The sequence below is a fragment of the Ambystoma mexicanum genome, chromosome 4p, assembly GCF_040938575.1.
Source record: "Ambystoma mexicanum isolate Mex_15411 chromosome 4p, UKY_AmexF1_1, whole genome shotgun sequence".
Taxonomy (NCBI): Eukaryota; Metazoa; Chordata; class Amphibia; order Caudata; family Ambystomatidae; genus Ambystoma; species Ambystoma mexicanum.
In genome coordinates this window covers 748,255,682-748,261,427 of record NC_090927.1, presented here as the reverse complement: position 1 = coordinate 748,261,427, position 5,746 = coordinate 748,255,682, and the positions used below count along the sequence as shown (strand labels likewise).

The 5,746-nt window shown below is 41.8% G+C and overlaps 1 long non-coding RNA gene across 1 annotated transcript; it reads right to left on the bottom strand.

The window, feature by feature from the left end:
• Window positions 1-2,885: 2,885 nt before the first annotated feature.
• Window positions 2,886-5,299, bottom strand: LOC138452615 (uncharacterized). The gene is made up of 4 exons (XR_011260265.1): window positions 5,201-5,299; window positions 4,977-5,113; window positions 4,806-4,874; window positions 2,886-4,581 (listed from the first exon to the last, which is right to left on the bottom strand). It is a non-coding gene; the product is annotated as an uncharacterized lncRNA (long non-coding RNA).
• Between the last annotated feature and the right edge of the window lie 447 nt (window positions 5,300-5,746).

The window sequence follows — 5,746 nt, the reverse complement described above, 5'->3', positions numbered from 1 at the left end:
ACATTATTTGAAGCATGCATTTGTTTTCTTTGTTTTTCTGTTCATTGTAGTCTTGTTTGTTATACTTATTAAAGTACACAACGTGTGCAAAAAAGTCATGAGTGCATTTAAGCAGTTCAAAAGGAAAGAGGAGTTAAGGTTTTTTCTTTATTTGAATTACTTTCTGTAGCCTTTCTAACACCAATAGCTTTACCTGACTAATTAAGCACAAAGACAACAAAAAGATTTCTGCCAGACTATTTTTGCTGTAGAATTATGTTGAAGTGCAACAGCGCGGGAGACAGTCTCTTTTTGTTGGAGAGTCCCGCAAGTTACGTTAGACTTGGTTGGCAGGTCTGCTGTCAGCAGGTGGTAAAGCCTGGCGACACTGGGTGTGCTAATCTGGAATCATCTTCTGTATTCTGTTTGGGCAGAAACTGAGTTTATAGGCTGTACAAATCTTTTTAAAACGCTTTTGTTCTGAGCATATATTGATCCCAGTGTTTCTCACTATATTGGTTGCTCAAGCACAGTTTTCTGTTCCAGTAGCAACAGTTTGTCGCCGGTCGGTTGACAGTGCTTTATTACGGTTGTTGGCGCTATACACACTGAATGCTACATATGGCGATGCATTCTTGTATGAAATGTTTATCATATTATACTGATATCCTAATCACATTTTTCATGGTGTAATGCAACAATGCTATGTGATGCCACTTCCTGTTTTTTCAAGGGGTAAAAGGTTGTGTGCCATTACTTCCTGTGATGCCACTCCGGGGTGGGTTCAAATGACATCACTTTCTGTGATGTCATCATAGGTCACAGGTCGTGTGATGTCCCTTCCGCTACCCCTGGAATTTTGGTGAAATGATGTCCCTGTCCAAGGGCCAGCAGGGCTGAAGTGTTTTGAAGTAACTTCAACCTCTGGATTAAGAAGACTGGTTGGCCTAAATAAATGTCATTAGAATAATTTAAGGAACCTCGAATAGATGCTGCCACTACTTTAGCTCATGATTCTGGTGGGAGAAACAGCAATGGTTTTTTAAAGAATTTTCAACTTAAGAAAGCCTTTTCTTACAGCCAGACTTTTAACAGACACACTGGTTTTGAGACATGTTCTGCAAGATTTTGGCCAGAAACCCTTGGCCCATGCTGCCTGAGATGCTACAGAGCCCGTTACCAGGATCTCTGTTTTCTCTCCCTTTAATTTAAGCCTGTTTTTGGCATCCATTCCCCTACTTCGGCTAAACATCTTCTGAGTTTGAAAAGGGGGGGGGTCAGCTACAGGAGAGTCTTGATGAAAGAGCAACTGAGTATCATCAGCGTATGTATAAAATCGTATCTTGTGTTCCTCGATGCGCTCAGCAAGGGGGCGTACATAGAGATTAAAAAAATGAGCGGAAAGTGAGGACCCCTGGGCGACCCTGCAGTTAAGAGGCAATGGGGGTGATTTGAAAGGAAATAAAGAGACAGGTTGTGTACACTCTGAGAGAAAGGATGAGAACCAGGCTAAGGGTAGACCAGAGATTCTCGCCTCTTCCAGGCGTTGAAGCAAGATGTAATGATCATCAATCGTATCAAATACCATGGAGAGGTCAAGGAGAATAAAACCCTAACCTCTCGCGGTCCTGGAGTAGGGCAAGATCATCCGGCACAGTAATCCTCACCGACTCAGTGCGCCTGGTAGGGCGAAAGCCTGATTGGAACAGATGTAGAAGAGCCTGGGATTCAAGGTAGCGAGACAGTTGAGGGGTAACGATAGCTTTCATGAGCTTCATAATACAAGGTAAAAGTGAGATAGGCCTATAATTGGTTGTAAGGGCTGTATCAAGCTGTGGCTTCTTCTATAGCGGGGAGACAAACACATTCTTCAAAGTAGAGGGAATAGTGCCAGTGGAAAAAGAGGCACAAAGTGCTGCTGTTTAAAGCAGAATAACTTCTAACGGCAGAGACTGAATAAACGAGAGTGGGATCGAATCCTCAGAGAGGATGATTTTAACTTTATGAGATCTCCTATAACAAAGTCATCTGTGACTGGCTCAAAATAAGCCATTCAAGAGGCATTGCTTATCAGAGGTATTTCAAAAAAGCCTTGCCTCTGGGAAGCCCGTCCCACCAGAAATGGCTTGCTGAATCTTCAGAATCCTTTCATTGAAAAAGGAGCTGATAGAATCACATTTCACTTGGGAGGGAGCGATTACAGGACATACCGGTGAAAGTTCCTTCGCTACTTTAAATAGCTCATGTGCCACACAGGAAGCTGATAAAATATGATTGGCATAGTGTTGGGATTTTGCCACGTTAATTGTTTCCTGATATTGCAATACTGACTGTTTATAGGTCAGTTTAGAATTAACATCAAAATCAAGGCCCATACCTGACAATTAAACTAGGATGCTGAGGGTTTAGCACAACTGTTACTGAACCGAGCGGGTTCAGAGGTGTTTGCTACATCTGCCATAGCCATCATGAGAGCTTTACAAGGATCTTGCTTATCCTTAGAAATAAAATGATTTGTACTTGTTACCAGGTAGTTAGCTAAGCAAGGGAAACTCTGCCCAGTGCCAACGCTGTGAAGAGATTTTTAAAGAACACAGCCTGGCAGCGGGAGTGGCAATGATAAAAGGAAGACTAAAATGGTCAGACCAAAGAACTGGAATAAGATTAAAAACAGTCACACGGTTTATTTTGGAAAAGGTTAGGTCCAACACATTTCCTCCCTTGTGAGTGGGGAGATAGTTAGATAGATCAAGATCTATGACAGTGTGAGGAGTTCAACCATCCGTACAGGGAGTGTGCACTCTCCTCTGCTTTTTTAAATGATTTTTTAGGAAATGTAATGATCGGAGATCAACCTCCGAAAATGTGTGGGGCTAATCTGCACACATTTTCTAATGCTCGCCGCACAACAAACACATAGTCCATTGTAATCTGGGTGACACAGTTTATAGGCCCAGTCCTCCCTGTCACATTTATTTGACAGGTGACAGCGAGGGGTGCATGAAAACATCAAGAGAGGGAAGGAGACCCATTCCACCGGCCATGGGCAACCTAATTAAAATATCAAAGGCTCCATGGATCTGCCCTGTACTATTCTCTAAGTTCAGTATGGTGGCGGTGCATTTGAAGCAGTGCTGCGAATAGGCCTGGTAACAGAACTTAATAATGGGCAGGACAACTAACACCTCTTTGATATGCAATGTGTCACCTTGAAGCTAGCACCCACCCCTCTGTATGAAGGGCAGTGAATGTCATGTCTGGGACAACTGTTTACAGTAGGCAAACTCCCTTTCAGATAGACAATGTATGTGATCTGAGGGAGGCAGAAGTCTGTTCTCACCACAAACTTTAAGGGAGATATGATATGATATGATATGATAGGTTATTTTTAAAGTGCTTAATACCCAGAAGTTTCTAAGCGTGGACACGGGGATCGAACCTTTGCAGCTCTGCGTCGTCTTGCTTGTCGTTGCCGCGGAGCTATCCTCCCGAGACAAGACCTGTGCTTTGATTAAGAGCCACAGAGGGCTCAGTTAAACAGAGAAACACTTTGATCTAAAACAGACAGGAAGATTGTTGGGACTTAAGAGTACATGTTCTCACCTTTTACCTTTCCTGTTCCTGACCTCCTGCATCACAGAAGATTGTTGGTGGGAACCCCGGATTGGTTCCTTAAGGTATGCTTAGCCTGCACCAATCACTCTGGCCGATTTGGCTTTAAAGGAGGGCTGTGCCCCTCACTTACCACACCATCTGACAACTTTGAAAGGAGTAAGAAGGACTCATTTGGACTCTGGCTGAAGTCAAGCCTGCCTTACATTTTCAGACAGTGTAGGAAGGCCAAGATTTCCAAGAGGGAAGCAAGATTCCTCCCCTAAATATCTCACAGGGAACAGAGGGAGATACCAGACTCAGAGGACCCGTTATGCAGCTCTAGAAGGGTTACCTAGCCAGCACACAGCTTGCCCTGCTGGGGTCTGCCATCAAGCTTCCTAGGTGGGAAGTGCCAGAGAGTCTCTGAACAAAGGCCATTGCCTGCAAACACTTCAAACACTTTGGGCCATCCGCCTTGAAAGGACCACAAGCCCTGTGAAGAAGCTAGGAGAAGTGCCAACATCAACTACCGTCCATCTTTTAAGGACATTTTTGAGGGCGTCGAGCCCTCGAACTGTGACCGGCTGCACCACTGACTGTTCTCACACTGCATGAAAGAAAAAGACCTTGGCTGCGAAGCCAGCAGTGCGGGCTGCACTCCCGTATACCATTCACTGGTGGTTAAATTTTGAGTACCAAAAATTCTTCAAAGACTTATAATAATTAAACTCATGCGTATTTATTTGTTCTTATGTTGCTTATTATTGTCATAAGCTTAAGTTCCTCGAGGGGAATAGAAAATTTGAGGCAGAAATGTCACATAAGGCCTATGCATTTCGGGTTGGAAACCCTTCCTCAGGGCTTGTGAACTTATATATTTATAAATGCCTACTGATTAAATCTCTTAACAAAGATAATGGTAATAGTCAAATTAGAACACCCATAATATTCACAATTAGACAATAGGAAACCATATGGTAGTTTGAAATGGTCGCCAAATGGAAGCATCTTTCAACAATCAAGTGTAAGTAAAAGATACACATACATTACCAATATCAGCATATGGTTAATGTTTGGATAGTTCATCATCAAAAGAGTTTCATCAATTAAGTTGGGTCATAGGGAAGTTGCAAAATAAAATAAAAAAGACATATGAACATACTGTCAAAAAATACTAATAAAAGCCTAAATTTTAGCTGCTGTTATTCTAGTATGAAGGATTAGTCACTGACCTGCTAATCGCCTGCAAATAAACTCCACTAGTAAGTATCCCAGAGCAAAAGCAATCATCCGTGTCTAGTCTGAAAGTTAAAAAAAACGTGTCATGTGTAACTGTATAAAGGTAATATGCAAGGAAAAGTTACTAAAAAGGGGAAGAAAGAAAACTGGCGAGGTTCATTTACCTGAATGAGTTCAATCGTGTTAGTTGCTGGCCGCAGTTATGGGTGGCGAGCAGGTAAAGACTCGTGCTCTATCTCTGAAAGGCTGCACAGTGTGGAGTTGCCAAGGTAGCAGTAACGCCTTCAGTGAGGTCACTGATCTAAAGAGGTGGGTAACGAAGCCGTTGTAAACTAATGCTCGTACATGAAATTAAAAAAACAAATGCAGTAAAAAAAGTGTCAATTACCCGAAATATTATGAATGATGCGAGCGGCAGGCTGCCGTTGTAGTGAATGAGCACAGAAGCAGAGCAGGACACGCGTCTGATGTCTGCCTGGCTAAGCTTGTAAACGCTGCATTGAAAACAGTAATGACTCACATACCTACATAATAGAGCATGCGTGGTAGTGTGTGTGTGTGTGTGTAAAACAAAACGGACATGTTTGAATGTGGTTGAAGAACTGGATTGTGAATGAGAGAGTGATGTAAGAATATAGGTATATTATATGCGGCTGAAATGGGATGTATTAAAGAAAGAAAATATGAAAAAGGATGCTTTATAGAATAAGGAGTCGTGAAAAGCAAAATATAAATCAGAAAAAAGATGGCAATATATGGTGAGCAGTACAGTAACAAAGAATAATAATAAATAATGGTGACATATATTAAATCTAAAAACTATGCTAATGATGGATGCTAGAGAAAATAAATAAAAATATTAAAAAATACATGCAATGAAAAAATGAAAAAAGTTCACAAGAAGCAACTTAAATATAATTCTTCGTTCATCCCT